The following is a 9,257-nucleotide window of genomic DNA, read 5'->3' on the forward strand; positions in this document are numbered from 1 at the left end:
TGCTAGAGCTATTACCTGAAATATCGAAGTTGAGACATGAAACTTATATGCATGGATACATCTAGTTCATCATTGTTTCATACATTAAAGAAAAAAAAGATTTAAACCATTTGGTTGTTTGATAGTCGATCGGATAGCAATATTTGGCTTGTGGTTGGATCGATAATCTAGTTAATTGTAGCATAGATCAGTATGGCTGAAATAGTTGATCTTACATTATTTCTCTTATGATCTCATGTTAATGGTCTGTATTAAATTGCTTATGACTTACTGAGTTGAATACTCATTTGGTGTGTTTGTTTGTCTCCTATTTAGATTTCCTTGACCCATTTTGCGTGCTTGGAATCATCGTCGAAGTCATCACACCAGCTTGCAACATTTTGGTACCCTCTTCTTAGTTGATCTAAATAAACATTTCGGCATGTATAGGCTAATATGTATTTTGTTTGAACTTTGATATGTATACTTCCAGCCATGTGAATATGGCTTAAATACTAAGTTTGAATTTGATTATGTTTAATCATGGTATAAATCGTCTTGGTTATAATGTGTAATTCTGTTAATGAATTATATATATATATATAAATCTATACATATGTTTGAGTGTTGAAATTGCTAAGAAATATTGATTATGTGTTTTTGGGGTAGTTCGATTATGACACATTTATATAGGTGATTAATTGCAATTTGGCTATTGTATATGATCTTAGTATTTAAATTGAGATTGCGTAATGGGTCGTCTGGTTATGTTTGAACATAACATAAAATCGTATGATATGGTTGTTATATGATGGAAACTTATGTAATGGTTTTGATTGAACTTGATAATGATTAATTATGTGTTCCGGCTATGTATGAATAAGGATCGTATATGGTAGTATAATAAATTATGCATTATTAAAGATGAACTTAACGAAATGAAGATGATAGAACAAGATGCATGAAAATTTTACGAATAAGTATTTGGTTCGGTAATATCTCGTAACCCATTCCAGCGATGGAAACGGGTTAGGGGTGTTACAATATTTGACTAAATAATATCTGAAAGTAAGATCAAGACTGTTTGTACTTAATTAGTTTATAAGTTCTACACTGAATATATAAACTCACTTCAACTGTTGTTTGGATTTCAGGTAATCCTTAGAGTTGATCGTTGGTGTGTTGGGAGCTTGGTCATATCGTTTAATTAACTTGTTATGTTATTTGGTTTTATGTTGTTACTATCTTACTGGGTTTGTGGATTTTAAATGTTGGGTTTTGTATTTTGGTTATAAACTTTTAAATTTCATAGGTTGATTGAACTCTAATTATTAAAGGTTGGATTTTTTTTGAAAGAGTTGATGTAGCTCTCTATACTGGGTCATATCGTCTAGGTCAGGTTTGGGGTGTTACATTTAGTGGTAGCAAAGCTAGGTTTACCAAAACTCGGGTTGTGTTTTCTGGGCACCCATTTTTATGAAAAGTATGGTTTTGAATAAAATGTTTGTTCGATTAAATCTGAAAACTTATTTTATAAAAGGCTGACTTTCCGGCACCGATCCTGTAAGTACTTCTACTTTAGCTATACTAATTAGCTAGAAAATATTGTAGTAACTAAACTTGTTGGCTTTAGTTAAAGATTGTGATATGAACTGTGAAATAAGATATTTGATAAGAATTTTGAACTAATCTGTGCACTTTTTACATTGTAGATAAGTTGATATAATGAGTTTGTGAAGTAGCCATAGACATGGTTCTCGTGGGCATCGATGAGGAGCTCAATCAAAGTCATCCTTTATGGGCAGTATGCTCAATCTAGAGACCAACGGGACTTTTGGTCTCCTACTACTGAGACTGGGTTTCAAACTTTGACAACCAGGGATGATGTATTGTTCCAAGCTATGCTTCATTTATTAGAGAGGGTCACTAGGATCCATTCTGGATCTAAGAGCCGAGGGTCAATTACTGAATGACTTTGATCGAATGGTGTTGAGTTATTTAAAGGTCTCACTGGAGTCGTCCCTATAGTGACCGAGTACTGGTTAAAGACCACCGAGTGTATTATGAATGGCATTAATTGTACTCTTGTACAGAAACTAAGGCGTGTCATATCTCTACTCCAATATAAGGCTTACCAGTGGTGGTTGACTGTTGAGCAGGGCGCCTAGTCTGAACAAATCACTTGAGATTTCTTCAAGAATGCCTTTCAGTGTAAGTATGTGGGGCAAGTTATGTGGAGGCTTGTAGACGCAAGTTTATGAACTTAGTTCAAGGTTAAAGGTTTGTGGCCGAGTACGAGGCTGAGTTTCTGAGATTTAGTAGGTATGCTTGCGGCCTGGTTCCGAACGACTCTGAGAGAAGTATTCTATTTGAAGAGGGACTGGGATATAGTTTGAGATTTTTGATAGCTCCTCAGAAGGAGTAAGTTTTTATGGCCTTGGTTCACAAGCCGAAGATAACAGAAAAGATGAAGTGCACTGAGTACAAGAGGAGAGACCAAGAGAGAGGTCAAAGTAAGCTCAAGAGGGATTTAGGTCATTATAGTTCTGTGCAATGCCCTAAGAAATGAGCTAGATTTGATGGGCCTTCGAGGACTAAGGCATCAGCTACAACGGTTGATATTCAAACCTGTAGTGATTATGGGAAACGCCATTCAGGCTAGTGCTGGAAGAAGTTGGGGGCTTCTCCTCAATGTGGGTCGATGGAGTATCGTGTTCGGAATTGTCCTTGCGATCTAATCAGGAGCAAGCTTCTGTACAGACTCTAGCTCTAGGTGTCGTTCAACCACTAAAAGCCGCTCAGCAACCACCTAGGGGTTATAGTACGGTTAGGGGTGGTAATGGCTCTGATCGAGGTTAGAGACCACCGAGCAGATGTTCAGGTCAGATTGAAGCATGATAGCCTGCCCTTCTGTATACGATAAGATGTCGTGAGGACAGAGACGACGCTGACATTATAGTGGGTACGTTCTTTATTCACTATGTTCTATATTTTGCTCTGATAGATATTGGATCCACTCACTCATATGTAGCTAGTATTGTTTCTGTGAATCTAGGTATATTTGCTGATAGTACTACTAAAGATATTCCTGTCATTAATCCCTTGGGTTAGGTGGTCCGAGTTAATAAAGTGTATAGACGGGTTTCGTTAGAGATTCAGAGTGTTGTGTTTTTGGCTAACTTGTTGGAATTGTTGTTTAAAGAGTTTGCTCTGATTCTATGAATGGATTGGCTTGTGGAACATTGAGTCGGTTTAGATTGTGCCTCTAAAATGGTAACTCTAAATCAAATAAGGATACCAAGATCGCTATAGTAAGTAACTGTTGAAATTATTTCTCTAATGTATTCTCCGCCCTTGTAGCTGAAAAAATAGTTTAGAAAGGTTGTAAAGCATACTTGGCCCTTGTGTCTGATTCTGGTTCTGTAAAACTTTCTATTAAAGACATTCGTATTGTAAAAGACTTTCTAGATGTTTTTCCTGAAGAGTTGTTGAGGATACCTCCGGATAGGGAGGTTGAGTTTGATATTGAATTGCTACCCAGTACTGCCCTCGTGTCTATTGCTCCTTACCACATGGCACCAAAGGAGCTTATGGAACTAAAAGTCCAGCTTCAAGAACTTTTTGATCGAGGGTTCATTAGGTAGAGTGTGAATTCGTGGGGAGCACTGATTCCATTTGTGAAAAAAATAGTAGCACGATAAGGATGTGTGTGGATTATTGTCAGCTGAATAAATTGACGGTAAAGAATATGTATCCACTTCTGAAGATTGATGACCTGTTTAATAAATTTTGAGGAGCATCTATGTTCTACAAAATCGATCTTCATTCTAAATTCAATCAGCTTAAGGTTAAGGAGACTGATGTATAAAGACTGCTTTTAGGACTCATTGGTTGAACTCTAATTATTGAAGGTTGGATTTTTTTAAAAGAGTTGATGTAACTCTTCATCCTTGGTCATGTCGTCTAGGTAGGGTTTTGGGTGTTACAGAAAAGGTTCAATGTATGTTATCGAATTTTTTTTACTGAAGTTCTTTTGGACTAAAACAGCTTCTACTAAATGTTTTTTTGATTAATTGGTCTCTATCTATTGCCATTAAAGAAAAGACTCCACAAAAGGTATGGTTTGGTAACCCTGGTAATTATTCTGATTTTAATATTTTTGGGTGTCCTGCGTATACTCATGTTGATAATGGGAAATTGGAACCTAGATTCATTAAATGTGTTTTTCTTGATTATAAGACTGGTGTTAAAGGGTATAACTTATGGTGCCTGAAAATAGAAAAGTTGTGATTAGTAGAGATGTTTTTCTTTATAATAGGAATTTGAGATGAATGGTTTTGGAGTAGTAAAGAAGATACTTAGGATAGAGATTCTCAGAGATAGAAAATCATGTAAATTGTATTTAAGTCAAAAAGGGTACATTGAGAAAGTTCTTTACGGGTTCAATATGCAGAATGCCAAGCCTATTAGTACTCCATTAGTAACCCACTTTAAACTTTCATCGGCTTTTTCTCCATAATCAGATGATGAAATTGACTACATGTTACATATTCCATATTCTAGTGCAGTGGGGTCTCTCATGTATACTATGGTTTACTCACGTCCAGATTTGTCATATGCAATAATGCAATTAGTAGATACATGGCAAATCTTAATAAAAAAACATTGGAAAATAGTTTAGTGGATTTTCATATACTTACGAGGTACTAATGATGTTTGCTTATAGTTTGGAAGAACTAGAGATGAAGTCATTAGGTATGTTGATTCTGATTTTGCTAGAGACCTTGATAAAAAAAGATATCTCACAGGGTATGTCTTTACTATTGGGGGTTGCACAATCAGTTGGAAAGTCACTTTACAAACTACAATTGCTTTGTCTACTATTGAAGTTGAGTACATGGCGATTACTAGGACTTGTAAAGAAGTTATTTGGTTAAAAGGACTCTTTGGTGAACTTAGTAAAGACCTTCAGATCAGTACAGTGTTTTGTGACAGTTAGAGTGCCATCTTCCTTATGAAGGATAAAATGTTTCATGAGAGAATCAAGCACATTGATGTTCGGTATCATTTTGTGTGTGATATTATTGCTTGTGGTGATATTGTTGTGAGCAAAATTAGTACTCATAAATATCCTATAGATATGATGACTAAGTCACTTTCTATAACCAAGTTTGAGCATTGCTTGGACTTGGTTGGTATTCGTCCTTGAAGAACACCCCTTAAGGGTTTCGTGGAAGAGGTGAAGAACTTGTTTGTTGAGAATTCGTGTAAATGTGGAGATTGTTAGAGTTGAATGACTCGAATCATTGTTAAAATAAAATATAGTAGTAAAATAAGATAAAATTAAAATCCATATAGAACTATACTTCTTATAATACCCCTAATCTGTATCCGTCGCAGAAAGTTACGGAGCATTACCGAAATAAACAAATCAAAAATAGACATTTCAAATTATTTAACATCCATGTCAGATATTATTCATAAAGTCTCTTATATGAGCTTTCGATGCCCAAAACATACATTAGAAACAAGTCGGGACTAAACAGGGTACTTAGAAAATTTTTCGCAAAATTTTAAAATTTTTCCTAGGTGCAGGGTACACACGCCCTTGTTGTCAAGCCGTGTAGGAATTTGAAATGGGGAACACAGTCGTGTCCCAGCCCGTATCTGTACTGGTGTAACTCTCTGACTTGGGTCACACGGCCAAATCACACTCCCATGTGCTAGGCTATGCGTAGGTGCGAATGTCAAATGGCCAAGTCACATGCCTATGTACCAGGCCATGTGATCAATTCTGAGCATTCTATTTTGAAATTTTAAAGATGCAGGGGACACACGGCCAAAACACACACCCATGGACTAGGCCATGTGTCACACATGACTGAGACACACATCCGTGTCTCTGCCCGTATGGACGAAAATATGTCATTTCTAATGCCACATTCCTCACCTAATTTGTCTTCCACCTACATTAACACTTAAATACATTCACCAACCAATTCAAGATATTCAAATCAAGTCAAAATCATGCCTTAAACATAACATATTACCACACACAACTAATATTCTCTTAGGCACCTTAAATGAGAATTTATTATCATGTCTACTTAATGTTCATATTTACTTAAATAATCAAATGCATATACGCAAAATCAAGCTCAATACTTCAAACATGATAAATCCACTTATATATATATCAAAACATATCAATCATAAGCCATTCAACTGGCTATTATAAATCAAACATTTACATGCCAACATTTTGGCTAATTAACCTATACATGCCATTATAACCAAAATAAGATTACTATTTATACCGAAATGAGCTGAGGGATAGTGTGATCATATCATCACCAAGCTTCCAACCCAACGAGCTTCCGAATTACTATAGAACAGAGGAAAATGAAATAGAGTAAGCATATTATGCTTAGTAAGTTCATATAACAAAAAATTAACTTACCATTTATTTACATTTAAAGTAAACATTAAAAATTCATCCAATGAAATTTGGCAATTTGCCTAAACACATATAATATCAAGAAACATGTTAATCATGTACTTCATGTGAATATCAAGAAACAAGGATGAGCTCATCATGTAAAATTTTTTATATACATATGTTTTCCACATCATATATTCATATAACATATACATTTCCATAATGATTCATCTCAAGTTCAAATTATTCCATGTCGGAACTTTGTCCATTGACTTTATTTGACATATCGATGGATAGATAGGTAGTACAGTCGAAGTGTATAAAACTGTAAGCCGTCAATTCATATTCAAGAATTCTCATACAAGCACATAAACAGGAAGCCCTCTCTCGAGCCATATAACAGGAAGCTCATGTGAACCATATAACGGGAAGCTTATCCAAGCTACATAACGGGAAGCTTATAAGAGCCATAATCAGGAAGCTCCGGATAGCCATCTATCGAGAAGTTCAAGCGAACTATATCGGGAAGCTCACAAAGAGCCATATATCGGGACGCTCATAAGAGCTACGGTGTGCCCACAACACATGCAAGATCACAACCAATCGGGATGCTCTGAAGAGCTATTAACAGAAAGCTCAAGAGGGCCAAATATCAGGATGCTCATGAGAGCTAAAAATGGGACTCGAAAAACCACAACCAATTCGGAAACCCTGTATCCATCGAATTTCATTTATCCAATCAGGACTTAATACTTATCAACCATTATCATATTTGACTGATTTTCATACATGTAAATTGTACAATACACATACATAACATTCAATTTAAACATATAAATATACATAATTTAGTTACACGAACTTACTTCAACAATTGTTCATGTACACAAAATCTATTGACCCAACACTTTTTCTTTTTCACAATCTAACTCCGTATTTACTCTATCCAGATCTATATGAATGAATTTAACATCAATTTAATACAATTCCTATTCAATTTAATCCAATTCACATCCTAAACAAAATTATCATTTTGCCCTTATACTTTTAATTAATGACGATTTCATTCTTAGGCTCAAAAAATTAAATTCATGCAATTTAATCCTTATTCCAAGCCTAGCCAATTTTTACATATCACAATAGCAGCGCATGTATTTCATAAAACTCAAAATTTTTCCATGAATTTTACAACGTTTTAATTTAGTTCTTAAATCATGATTTCATCAAAATTTCCTTAAAAAAAGTTGCTTATCTATCAACAACATTTTATTTTCTACCATAAAACCTCATAATTCATGCATACTCATCCATGGAAAAACCCTAGTACTTTGATAACTTTACAAACTAATCCCCGAAATTGCTAGATTAAGCTATTACAATATCGAAAACATAAAAATTACTAAAAATAGGACTTAATTGAGCCAAATAAGCTTGCTACTTTCAAGCTCTTCTAACTAGGGTTTCCATGTAAAAATATTTTGGAATGATGATGAAAAAGATGATATTTTTTTATTTAATCATTTATCATCTTTTATTATTTTTACTTTTCAATTTAGTCTTAATCTTTATTTAATTTTCCATGGAGAGCTAAGCATAATTATCTATTAACTCCTCTTAATGGTCTATTTTCCATATAAGGACCTCAAATTTTGAGTTCTATAGCTATTTGATAGTTATAGCTACTAGAACTCAAACTTTGCATTTCATGCAATTTGGTCCTTTTATCAATTAAACATGTAATCGGTAAAATTTTCCTAACAAAATTTTCATACGATATTTCTATCATAATTCAGACCATAAAATAATATTAAAATAAATTTTATTTTCGAACTTAGATTTGTGATCCCGAAACCACTGTTTCAATTTCACTGAAAACGAGCTGTTACAACTCTCCCCCCTTAAAAATTTGTCCTCAAGAATTTTACCAGTAAATAGATTCGGATATTGCTTTCTCATTGTTTGCTCCAATTCCCAGGTAGCTTCTTCTTATCGTGTCGTTGCCAGAGAACTTTCACTAAAGCTACCTTTTTATTTCTCAATTCTTTTACTTCACGTGCCAGAATTTTGATCGGTTCTTCACTATAAGTCATATCAAGCTGAATCTCAACATCTGTTAGAGTGATAACATGTGAAGGATCTGACCGATATCATCGTAACAGAGACACGTGAAAGACATTGTGAATCTTTTCTAGTTCTAGTGGTAAAGTCAATCGATATGCAACAGGTCTGATTCTTTCAATAACCTTATACAGCCTGATAAACTGCGAACTCAATTTTTCTTTACAACCAAACCAAAGAACTTTCTTCCAAGGCAATACTTTGAAAAATACCTTGTCACCAACTTGGAATTCTATTTCTTTTCGTTTAAGATCCGCATAGGATTTCTGACGATCAGAAGCTACTTTCAAGGTGTCTCGGATCACTTTCACTTTTTCTTCGGTTTCACGGATCAAATCAACTCTATGTATCTTTTTCTCACTGAGCTCAGTCCAATGCAACGGAGTTCTACGTTTACGACCATACAGAGCCTCATACGATTCCATCTTTATGCTTGACTGATAACTGTTATTATATACGAATTCGACTAACGGCAGCTATTTCTCCCAACTGCCTTCAAATTCTAAAATACAACATATCAAAGCATATCTTCTAGAATCTGAATCACACGTTCAATTGGACATTAGTCTGTGGATGGAATGCAGTACTGAAATGTAATTAAGTGCCCAGATCTTCTTGTAACTTGTTCTAGAATCGGGATGTAAATCGTGGATCTCTGCCTGAAATAATGGAAACTAGCACACCGTGTAATCTGAAAATCTTAGAAACATATAACTCAGCC

The sequence above is a fragment of the Gossypium arboreum genome, chromosome 2, assembly GCF_025698485.1.
Source record: "Gossypium arboreum isolate Shixiya-1 chromosome 2, ASM2569848v2, whole genome shotgun sequence".
NCBI lineage: Eukaryota > Viridiplantae > Streptophyta > Magnoliopsida > Malvales > Malvaceae > Gossypium > Gossypium arboreum.